Genomic DNA, 12888 nt, shown 5'->3' on the forward strand with positions numbered 1-12888 from the left:
AAACAAAGGTAGAGAAGTATTGAAATAAAGAGTGTAGGCCGGGCGAGGTGGCTCACGCCTGTAATCCTAGCACTCTGGGAGGCCGAGGCGGGCGGATCGTTGGAGCTCAGGAGTTCGAAACCAGCCTGAGCAAGAGCGAGACCCCATCTCTACTAAAAATAGAAAGAAATTATATGGACAGCTAAAAATATATATAGAAAAAATTAGCTGGGCATGGTGGCGCATGCCTGTGGTCTCAGCTACTCGGGAGGCTGAGGCAGGAGGATCGCTTGAGCCCAGGAGTTTGAGGTTGCTGTGAGCTAGGCTGATGCCACGGCACTCACTCTAGCCTGGGCAACAGAGTGAGACTCTGTCTCAAAAAAAAGAATAAAATAAAAAAAAATAAAAAAAAAAAAGAAATAAAGAGTGTATTTAGGAAACAGAATGTATTTCAAATAGTTTGGATGTATGCTGAACAAAGAGGAATTTTAGTCATAAAAATGAAAAGATCGGTTAGTATTTGCAGAGAAATGTTAATATTTACATTGCTTATCCTCTTATTTGTTGTTATGTCTTGTATTATACCCTGTTTTTTATAAATGCATGAGAATCAATATTCCCTTTATCTTTAGGTTGAAGGCAGTGGGTCAAGTTCTGTGTCTTAGGATCGTTATCTGAGAGATTTGCACATAGTGGCCTAGTACAAACAGTACAAAGAGCAGGAGTGATTTAGAGAGTGAGGCTTACCCTTAAGATATAGGCTCTGGAATTGGACCACCCACACTTGAATTCTGGCTGTAGCACTTTCTAGCTTGATGATCCTAGGAAGTTTACCCAATACAGGCCTCAGTTTTCTTGTTTCCAAAACAGTCATAGTCATAAGTTTGTCACTCAGTAGTTGTGAGGGGTAAATGAGTGATTCATGTATTGAGCCCAGAGACTAGTAGATAGTATCGATAAATGTTACCTATTTTTTATTACTTTTAGGAGGATAGTAGAGATGTTTTTAAATGTTTGAAAGGCTGACACCTGAAATAGGATTAAACTTCCTATCTTCATGAGAACCTCTAGTGTCAGGACTAAGACTACTGCGTGTAAATAACAGGTGGACTGGTTTGGGATTAATATGAGAAAATTGTGTAATTGTTTGGAGTTGCTTGAATCAGAATAGGTTAGATGATGATTTACATACCAAGGGAAGTGTTTAAGAAAAGCCGGGGGATGTTTTAAAGTGTATTCATGCTCAGAATGACGAAGATAAAATGTTTAGGAAATCTCCCAACTATAATAGTCTATTGGATTAAACTACAAATCTATAAAAAATCGAAGCTGTGGGCAAGATGCAATGTGTTTGATTTCCTTTTTCCCATCTCTCTTTGTTCCTCTTCACGAACTCTGTTTCCAACTCCTAACAATCCAGCTTACATGCCGTTTTTCTTTATTTAACTGTATATATTTAAATACAGTTTTATATATATACAGTATATGTATTTAAGTATATACAGTTAAATATATATAGTTAAATAAAGAAAAAATATGTACATATATTTTTCAGCAACAGGGTCTCCTTTGCCCAGGCTGGACTCGAACTCCTGGGCTCAAGTAATGGTTATGCCACACATCCGGAGTAGCTGGGACCACGGGCTGTTGCCACCATGCCTGGTGTATTTAATAATATTTATTGACCACAAACAAATGTGCCGGCTGTTTTTCTAGGTACTGTGATTAGTACTGTGAACAAGACCCATCAGTTTCCTGCCCTCATGGAGCTTTAAAGAAATTTTAGCAGAGGGAAATAGAAAATGAAAGCACAGTAAAGTAAATTCTCTGACTGGATGCATGAAGAAAATAAAACACAATGAAGGGATACGAGTATCCCTAGTGTGAAGGGATACTGGGGCCTTGGGTGATGGAGGTGGCGGAGGTGCTTTAGGTACAGTGGTCAGGGAAAGCCTCTCTGAAGAGGTGACATTTTAACTGGCACATCAGTGTTAAAAAGGAGGTGATCATGCTGGGGGAAGCATATTCTAGGCAGAAGAGCTAGCGAAGACAAAGGCCCTGTTGTAGGAAAGAGCTTGGTATGCTTGGGAGTTAGAAATAAAACTGTGTGGCTGGAGAATGGTAGAAGAGATAAGAAGAGCATGGATCACGTAGGGCCTTGTAAACCTTGTTTACATTTGCATTTCATTCTAATTGCACTCTAATGGGAAGTCATGAGACAATTTTATGATATAATTCATGTTTTAAAAAGATTATTCTGACTTGTTTATGGGCTATGGGCAGGGAGTAGCTAGAGTAGAAGCAGGAAGATGCAGTTGTCCAAGTGAGAGATAATAGTGGCTTGGACTGTCTCAGGTGACTTTCTTCCCCTGCCCCTCCTGGAATGCAATGTCCCCTGGTTGGAATGTTCTCTTAAAAATATTTTATAGTGTTTAACAAATATTACTGTTAAAGTATCTTTACATTTATTTTAGTTAGATATACAGTTACCTTCCTGGTTAGATTCTGAGTTTCTTAAGCATAAGGACAATGTCTTATCGCTTTTCTGTATACCTTACCCTTAGTGTTGTAGAGAGCACTGTAGCACTAAGTTATTAACTTTGTACTTAGGAAATTCCTATTAAACGAATTCATGAAAGTTACTTTTATCTGAACTCAGGGCTTTGTATAGTTATTATAAGTGATACAGGTAAATTATGTAACTAATATAAGGTAGATTTGGGATGGAAATAAAAAACATACTTCCCCATACTTTACACATAGAATCAATATAGTCTGTATATAATTATGAAAAACCTGGTAAAAAGGGAAAGCCTACAGTATTTTGTTAGAGATAAAACATGAATCAGAAAAATTTAGGGAAATAAAACCAAGAACAGTTGTTTTATTAGTTACAATACAGGCTAACGTAATGTAAACAAGATAGAGGAATATAGTGGCTGAAGTAAGATAGAAGTTTATTTCTCACATAAGAACAGGTGACATATTCAGGCTGGTTGGTCTTTTATAGTTCTCCCCCTAACTGAAGGTACTATGCACAAATTCAATTGTTTCCTATGGAGATAAAAAGCAGAGACTAATTTTTTACCCTTAAATTCACTTCAAGTAGTCCAAATAACAGCAACTGCAGTGCACTACAAGTATAGACTGCTAGCTGAAAATCAAAATAGTAGAGTTTTGTTGCTTCATGTTGCTTTGCCATCTCCTACAGTCTTGTCCTCACCTGCATGGTTGAAGCTAGGACATTGTTACACTCATCTTCCAGTCAGTGGGAAAGGGAAAAGAGAAAGTACAGAGCAAGAATATACTTTTAAACAAGGGACGTGAAATTTGTGAGTGTTTGCTCACTTTCCACTGGTAATTAGTCATATGGCCTCACCTGGTGGTAAGAGAGGCTGAGAAATGTGTCTGGCTGGGCAGTCATAGCAAAAGCTCTACTATTTTGATTTTCAGCTAGCAGCCTGTACTTGTAGTGCACTGCAGTTGCTGTCACTTGGACTACTTAAAGTGGCAGCTTAACACAGTGCCTTCCATCTCAAGCTATTAGAGCGCAGTGGAGTCATACACAAGTGCAACCCACCACCTGGGAGCTTACGCTGGAGGACCAGGCTCACTAATCTCCATTGGCAAGAGGTGAAGACAATAGGTCAGAGGTAAGCCAATTGGCTAAAATACCTCTAAGGACAGTATATGACCAGAGTATCTCTTCCCATCATTGTCAAAGAACATTCCTTCGAGGACTTGGAAATAGAGCCATAAACCAGTCCTAGCACCCCCAGTTGTTGACCAAATATCTTGATGAGAAAGAATCAGTGAAAGAACTCAGGAAACATGAAAGATCAGGGAGTAAAGTTATCCCCCCAAAAAATTATTGGACACTGAACAATGGATTCTAATTTAAACGAAAGGATTAAGAATGGATCATACAGAGGGAAGAATCTCAGAGCTTGAAGATAATGCCTATCTGCTAGACAAATAGGATGAAGAAAAGAATACAGAAGGAAGAGACAAGAACAAATTATAAAAGAAATGTGGGATTATGTAAAGAAACTGAATCTAAGAATTATAGGTATCCCAGAGAGAGGAAGAAAATACACATGGGCTGGAATATATATTTCTTTACGTACTGGAGGAAATATGCCTGGCCTAGCCAGAAATCTAGATGTCCGGGTACAAGAAGCACACAGAAGTCCTGGGAGACTCAATAAGAAAGGCAATAACGACATCACATAGTTATTAGGCTGACCAAAGTAGACACTAAAGAAGCAATCCTTCAAGCAGTAAGAGAAAAATAGCAGATAACCTACAAAGGAAAACCTATCAGACTAACTGCAGAGTTCTCCACTGAAACCATATAATCCAGAAGGGACTGGGCACCTATCCTCAATCTTCTAAAACAGAATAATGGCCAACCTAGAATTCCTTACCCAGCAAAGCTAAGCTTCATCTAAGAGGGAGAAATGAAGAGTTTCCCAGACAATCAATTAGTGATGGAATTTGTGAAGACCAGGACTGCTATGTAGGAAGTACTTAGACCTGCATTATAAACAGAACAGTGCAATAGACACCCACCAAAGTAAAACCACTCGAGAGTTAAAGTCCACAACCTGGATTCCACAGTGGCTTGAGAAGTAAAAGAAAATAATGAGCTTAAATAACAGAAATTAATTTTGTCACAGTTCTGGAGACTGGAAGTTCAAAGTCAAGGTGCAATCAAGATTGGTGTCTAGTGTGGCTTCTCTTCCTGTCTTGCAGGTGGCTGCCTTCTCACTGTGTCCTCACCTGGCCTCTTCTCTGTTTGCATGCACATGGAGAGAGAGAGCAGGTGCTTTTGTGTCTCTTTCTTAAGAGAATACCAGTCCTATGAGACTAGGACCCCACCTTTATGCCCTCTTTTACCTCCCTAGGAGCCCTATCTCCAAATACTATAACATTGGGAGTTAGGGCTTCAACATACAAATGTTGGGAGGATACAGTTCAATCCATAACACCCCCAAATGGTATGAATCACTTAACCAATGCCACAATAACAGTACATGTAAGCAACCTCAAATGGCTTACAATAACGAATATTTATTTTCCTGCTCATGGATTGTGGGATAGTTTGGATGAGGTTGATCTCAGCCAGTGTTGGTTAGGAATGGATCCAGGTAATTAGGATTAGATGAATTCATCAGGGCGGAGCTTCCATGACAGGACTGATGACTATAAGAAGAGTAAGGGAGACCAGAGCTGAAATACATGCTCTTGCCTTGTCACCATGTGATGTCCTCAGCCATGTTATGTAGCAAGAAGGCCCTGACCAGATGCTACTACCACACTCTTGAACTTCCTAGTCCCCAGAAATACACTTCTTTTCCTTATAAATTACCCAGTCTGTGGTATTTTGTAATAGCAATGCAAAATGGACTAAGGCAGACACTTGGGGCATATTCTTTTCATGACAGTGGCAGAAGCACAAGAGCCCGAAACCCAACCACATAAACATATTTCAAGCCTCCGCTTGCATCATGTCTATCAATGTCCAATTAGCCAAAACATGGCTGAGCCAAGAGTCAAGAAGTGGAGAAGTCAACTTTACCCACTCTTGAAGGCATGGCAATGGTGAAAGTATATAATACTGCTATAGTATAGGGAAACATTGGGAGCAATGATTCAATCAGTGACAGCATATATACTGAGGCTCTGATTGTTTGGGATGAGCCTTAATTAGCACCAAAAAACAGAATTTTTCTGTGATAGCTTATTGAGTAGTAAAGACTGATGCTGCAGCCGCACCAAAATCATGGTTTCTCTAGGCTGTACTTTGATTGACTTATGAACTTCTTAGATCTCTTCTAAGGTTCTTGATCCAATGAACCCTATGCTCTGTTTGAGGGTTCGAATTAATCACACTCTTTCACTCTATGAGTTCTGGGTTATTTTAAAAATATCCACAGGGTCCTGCTATTAATTAAATACAGTATTAGCTTTATTATTGGTGAAGCTTCCCTGGCCCCAAGACTAAAACTGTCTTTCTGCTATTTCCCCTCCTAATTTGAACTTACATAGCCATCATAGTTGTCACACCTAGAAGTACTCTGCCTGTCTGCTTTGTTTATTGCATGGGAAAAGGAAGAAGAAGAGTTGGTCACAATTAATCAAGTGGAGGAGAAAGGTGGGATTAGAAGTGTGTCCAAGCTGAAGAAGTTGTTTTGAGTGAAATCCTTGAGCTGTTGACAAACTAGTAGCCATTGAAGTCTTCAGGCAGTTGAGGGATTCACAATCCAGGTGCTGTAATTGCTGAAGATTAAGGCCCTTGGACAATTTAGCCTAAAGAAAATCAGGGCCAGAGGGATCCTGAGAGCTGACCACAAACATAAAGGGAAGAAGACAACTTCATTAATTCCCTCATTCATTCAATGAATATTTATTGAGTGCTACCTTGTGCCAGGCACACTGTTCTGCATGTTGGGGATAAGGCAATTAACAAAATAGCCCTATCCGTGCCTGTGTGATCCTTGCATTTATGGCTGCAAGGGGTACAAACGGCAAACAAATAAGCAAAATATATAGGGATGGTAGGAGGTAAGAAGTAAGTAAGCAATAATGAGAAGAAAATTAAGCAAAGAAGAGGGCTAGGGTATGTTGGTGGGGTGCAATTATGGAAAGCACGGTCAGGCTATCTTCACATTTGAGTAATGATCAAGAGGAGATGGGGCCATAGGATGAGTGTTCTTCACAGAGGTACCAGCACATGCAAAGACTCTCAGTGGTTGAATGTGGGAGATAGAAGTTGAGGAATAGTACACAGGCCAGTGTGTGGGAGCATGAGGAGTAGATGAGGCCAGGCAGGTGATGAGGATGGTGGTGAGAGGAGAGGAAGGGATGATCAACTTGGACCTTGTATGCCACTACAATGACTCAGGTATTTGCTCAGTGAGATAGGGAGTCATTGGAGTGTTTTGAACATTGGAGAGTTGTGGTCTGATCCATTTAATACCTTTTACAGTGATGGTGGAGCTATGGTGTTGAGTACAGATTGAAGGGGAGAAAGGGACATACTTCTATGTGATCCTGAGAAAATAATTAGAGCCAGTGAGTAGAAGGGGCTGACTTTTCTAAATAACTAGCTAACTAACTAATTAAACTAATTAAATGACTGCCCACCAGTGGAACTGGCTTCCCAGTCACTTGGGAGTTGTACTCAGCAGCTTGTCACTGGAGGTCTCAGAGGATGCTGGGGATGTTGATGCTGGGAAATTCCTACATTGAAAAGGGCCTCAGACCATCTGACATTCCAGCTTCCTTCTAATATTGAGGGTCTGTGATTCCACAGCATGCGTTATCTCCATCTCCTCCAGCTAGAATGTAAGCCTGAGTGCAGGGAGTTTTGTCCATTCTGTTCAGTTCATTTCTCTATTCCCAGTGCCTAGAATAGGGCGTAGCATATATCAGGCACTCAGTAAGTATGAATATTTGTTAAGTGTATGAATGTCTCTGGTAAACTTATTGCTGGACCTCGTGGAAGACAATTCTGTGGCCCTCACTGAATACACCAGTTGGATTGGATGGCATGGATGACCTTCTACGTTCGCTAGTGTGTGATCTCCATTTAAAACTGTGAGCCATCGTTTGTAAATGGCTTTGCAGGCCAAGGTGTACAGGGAGGGGCTCTCATGGGGATGACAGGCAGGGATGGGGAAAGGGCAAACCTAAGTCCAGGAGAAGTGCATGGATAACCTCTGGAGCTGGGGACCAGTGTACTCTGAAAATAAATGTGAATTGTCTTCTTTGACACTCACAAAGCTCTAATTTCAATGAGGGATGTTTCACTAGAGACTGAGGGTATAAGACACTGAGGATCCATCCCAAGTGTGTTGCCTTAGCTTCAGATGCGTTAGCCTGGTCAACAAAGTGCTTATGGGCCCCTGAAGCTCTCCTGGGAAAAACAGCAAAACAGCAGCAGAGATTCCATTTAAAGGTATCGAAAATGCCTTTTTAATTTTGATGAAGTTCACAAATGCCAACACTGACATTTCTTTAAACAAATAGTTCCATCAAGGCACAGCATTACCATATGTCCCCAGACGCCCAAGAGGCAGTGATTTCATGTCCCCCTGAGGTTTAACAGAGCTGCCAATGTTAACAGGATGGCTGATAGGGCCAAGATTTGCTACCAGATAAGCCCATGAGACATGCTGTTATATTTATTGAATATAGAATCAAATATGGAACACATCCACAATAGATAACTGCAATGAGCTGATTCTGCCCTTAACTTTAGTTCCTTGAAGTCAAAGAAGATAGTTTTCAATATCAAGAAGGATGTAAATATGTATGCCTTCCATGGAGCCTCTCCTACAAATTGCTTTCATTATACGTTAAAAGATACAGAGTTTGGCTTCATTGCGAACTAGGAGGAAAAGAAAACAACAGCTAGAGTTCAGTTACTGATTAATTGTCAGACACTTGATATGTATTATCTCATTTGCTCTTTGTATTACTGCTAGGAGGTGGGTACTTTGTAGCTCTCAATGTACTGATAGGGAAACCGAGGCTCAGAGAGAGTTAAGTGACTGGTCCATATTCATATAGCTAGTAGAGGGCAAACAGTTTTTGAACTCAAGTCTATGCTCTTAATTCAGGAGTATACGACTTTGTAATGTATATTCTAAAAGGATACTGTCATTATCTTTCAAATTCAAGTGCTAGAATAATCACAATTACAATGGTAAAGAACAGTGTTTGAAATGAACAGCATCTATATTTCCTGGTCTAATGATCTCAGTGTTACAAGCAGAGACAGGAAAATGGAGAGAATCCAAATTTTAGGCTTTCAGCTATTGGATCTCAGTGTCCTCTCCAGATATTGGTTTCGGTACTTTCCCCTGTGGATTTTTCCCAACCTTATGGGCCCAATGGTGCTCAGAGCATAAACTACAGCCTTGCAATACCCTGTCATCTGTGCTCCCATCCCATGGTACAAAGGTGGTCACCTTCTTGGAGACATTTATCTGCTCAGGCCTGAAGGTCCCTGCGATGCCGACCAAGGCTTTAGAACCCACATTGGTGGGCATGAAGTTGCTCTTCACCACACCCCCTGATCTGCTCAGCAAGCCTGGCAGCTGATGAGTAATGTAGGTGGCAGTGTTGCAGGCTCTCTTCTGGGTGGTAATGCTGATTTTCGAGATGAAGAAATAATAGAAGATCTGTGAGTGAGAGGCTGGGGGAGGAGCCTTCCCCATGGGACCATCATGGTAAAGTGAGGCTCTGAGAGGTGCCAATTAACCTTAAGTGTTTCTCCCAAACACAATTATCTGAGCACAAAGTCAAAAGGCCATTAGGGAAAATGCCATGATCACTCCCTATAGACATTCCCGTGGGGCATCAGAAAACCCAAAGGTGACTCTGGGTGACTGGCCATGGAAGAAAGAGCTGTAATGTCCAATATTTCCTGTATAAATAGACTAAAAATTGGCAAAGATTTTTTAGACCAGAGTGAATGATGGCACCATGCCCAACCCCATTCACAAGAACTGTAGAAGCCACACCCCAGTCACCTACACCAAATACCCCCTCTTAGGAAAATAAAAGTTCCCCAGTCTTACCTGGAAGAGGAGCAGAGTGGAGTTTGCTCCATCCAGTCCCAGAGGTGCTTACCTGATTGTTAGCACCCCTATTCTTGCTGCTTGAGCTCGGTCACGGGGACCATCCACAGTATACCCTGTGTCCTGCTACCCTAGTGTTAAGGCTACTTCTAAGTACAGGTCCTAGACACCATGAAGCCTGTCTCATGGGCTAGAGCAATGATCACCACAACTCGGATCCTTTTAGAATAATAGCTTTATTTCCCAAATGAATAGCCCATTCATAAGTAGGATATAGAAGCTCTGCTATGAAATCCTTTGGGGACTCTGGGCTGCCCTTGCTCTCTGATCTCTTCCGGGCTGATTCTCCCTCAGCCTGTGAGTCCTGCTCTTTCTCTTCCCACCTGAGGTTCTAGACATCCTCTGCCACAAGGAAAGCTACTGATAACAGCCCAAAGAGCAATCAGAGAGGAACCACATGCATCAAGTTACAGGAAGGAAGCCAGAAAGTTAATTAGAAAGGAAGGGGAGGAGTTTAGTTGGCATCCTGGGGTATGCCAACATGAGGGCTGTGGTCTCTCTCCAACTTGATGGCCATATCCCTTTTCTTTCCAGGTGATTCAGGACCAGTATCAGTTTTATTCGCCGTTTTAAGCTTGTTCAGGTCCTGCATGTAGTTGTCCAGCAGGCAAGTACTCAGATTTCCGCACCACTTATATCTGGCGGTGTCCAGGCTGCAGGGAAAAGACATGCCAGACATTACCATGCACCAGGGGCTGCCCTGTGGACAGTCACTTGGATGATTGGACCAGGCTGGTGGGCAGCTCTCACATCCTCCATCAGGAGAGCTCAGAGGTTCAGTGAGCCAGGGCACTGTGGGGAAGGGTGATCTTTCCTGGCATTCCACATGCTGTTCAGTCCTAATGCTCGGCAGAGGGGTTTTTGGGGTGGATGAAGGTTCAACACATGCCTCTGCCCAGGCGGGGCTGGGGTCAGGCTGGTCTCTGCTAAGGCTCAGGGAGCACATGGAGGGTGGGTTAGGGAAAGGTGCCCATCCTGGCTTGGTGACAACATGCACATCTTTATGGATGTTGCACATCCAGAGACCCAGACCTACCTCCAACACTGCTCTACTTGTCCCTCCCCCCCCCCGCAAAGGCTTTACCTTCACCTTGCAAATGTGAGATGAAGGCTCCTTGCAGATGTGAAAGAATGTCATCTGCAGATAAACAAGGTGGAGCCAAGTTTCTAAAATCTCCTGAGATACACCAGGTCTATCCACTTCATCCTTACCAGTCTTAACTCATGTGATGCTAGGAGGTCTGCCCAGTACTGCAAGGGCAATTCCTGCAGTGAGCCATTGCACATCTCCCCATTTCATTTCCTGAAAGCTTTCAGAAATGGAGTTTTTTAATGTCTAATCACAGTCCTTCCAGGTGTACCAGGACCTCTGACTCCCATGGGACCTGAGAACGGCTGGGCCCCAGGTCCTGGTGGACAAGCACAGCCTGCTGGACCCTGGCCAGCGTGTTCTCTCCTACTTGGGCTACGCCTTCCTGAGTGTGAGGGGGAGAGAAGGCCCTGTGCTGGGTGTGGGGAGCCTTACCTGGAGCCCTCTGTCTCCAGCCCCTGCGCCGGATTATCGGCCTTCATCTGCTTATAGTCCTGCACCAGTGCAGCCAGCAGGTTGTGCAGTTGATCCTCACTCAGCCCAGCCAGCTCTGGGATGCTCTGCAGGGAGGACCTAGGGAGGGAAGCAAACCCAATGCAGGCTGTTAGCTCCTGTCCACCCTCTCCCCAGGATATGCAGCCAGGGTTCCTGGTCCTTGCCTCCTCCTTTGAGGGGGTGGCCAACCCAACTCCCAGTGACAGGGCAGGAGGTCAGTGTCCTCAACAGGAGCCAGGCACTGGTGTGGTCTCCAAGCAGTGGTTTGTAAGTGGTTCATGAAAGATGATGCTTAAATTTTCAGGAATCTTGCAAGCTGAATGTTAAGTGAAACCATTACTAAAAATTAAATGATGAAATTCTGAAAAATTTTTCAGTGTAATAAATTTGTATGTGGGTGTCAAATAGAGTAACAGATCACATATTAGATGTAATAACACCAAATTTATGGTAAACTAGGTAGTAGATTAAGATGTAATTCATTTTTGAAGTCAAGGCTGCATTGGATATATTATGTTCAGCTACAGATACAAATTTGGTAAGAAGCAACGAAAGCATTTTGTAAGATTCAATGGGCTATATGAAATTTACAGTAAAGAATATTGTATACCTTATTACTATTTATAAATTGTGTGCTACACACCTTTATATCAGAAAAATTTATATATGTGTACACATACATACATACTTGCTCCCACCCCTCAACTCCCCCCCTCACCCCCTGCCCTAGATTTTAAGCATTCAGCACAGCACACCAAAACTAGGATGCAAGGAATTGTTTGATCCAAGGGGCAGTGGGAGGGAAGTGTGTTCCTGGCTTCAGGTTGTCTTACCGGAATGGCCCTGCATGGAGGTTGTCCACCTGGTACAGGACCAAGGTGCTGAGAGCCAGGAAGAGGGAGAACTTCTGGAAGCCCATGATGCCCCTCTGCATGGGAAGAAAGATGTTACTGCCTGCACTAGTTCAAAGGTCTGTGAATTCACATATGTGGACTCTTGTGCTGTTTCTGTCCTGCCCCTATCTCCCTGGTTTTGTGGCATCAGACTGGTAATTACATTTCTCTTCATCTTTATTTCCTCATCAGCAAAGTGGACTGCTGGAAGGTCCGGTAGGCCTGTAGCATGCAGTTTGGCAAAGCTGGAGGAGCGTTCTAGCGGGACAGCTGGGTGGTGACATCTCAGTCCTACCCGAAAGCTGCACACACACCCACACACACCCACACACACAAACACACAAACCCCTTAGCCAGGTCTCTGTGGAGGACACTCTGGTTTCTCCCTATGACATCAGCTGCTCTCATAAGGAAACCCAGAGCTATCCTCCTCAGGGCTATTGCACACACCTGGGTTGGGGAGAGAAAAGGGATATGTAGAGAGGGAATCTCTCTCCCTGGGAATCTCTGACAAACAGAAGTACCAATTTTAGTGCTCAGCTGCTCTGCCCTCTGGCAACTCAGTCCCCTGCAAGAACCAAGCTTAACTGAGTCTTAAGTTGGAATCCCAGACTTCTCTCTATGCTCCCAGAGCCAGCGACTGGGGCTTGCAGTTTAGGGCTGTCTGCCACTGGGTGGTTGTGCCCATTTACTACCCATTCACGCTGGCCCAGGTCTGAACCAATTTCTAGGGGACCGGTAGGCTCCAGACGGGATCCCCGGATGCACTGTCTGAGGAAAG

The 12888-nt window shown here is 43.1% G+C and overlaps 1 pseudogene; it reads right to left on the reverse strand.

The window, feature by feature from the left end:
* Positions 1–8979: 8979 nt before the first annotated feature.
* LOC123641654 lies at positions 8980–12133 on the reverse strand (annotated as a pseudogene).
* Positions 12134–12888: the final 755 nt, after the last annotated feature.

Source organism: Lemur catta, chromosome 7 (assembly GCF_020740605.2).
Source record: "Lemur catta isolate mLemCat1 chromosome 7, mLemCat1.pri, whole genome shotgun sequence".
In the NCBI taxonomy this organism is placed as follows: domain Eukaryota; kingdom Metazoa; phylum Chordata; class Mammalia; order Primates; family Lemuridae; genus Lemur; species Lemur catta.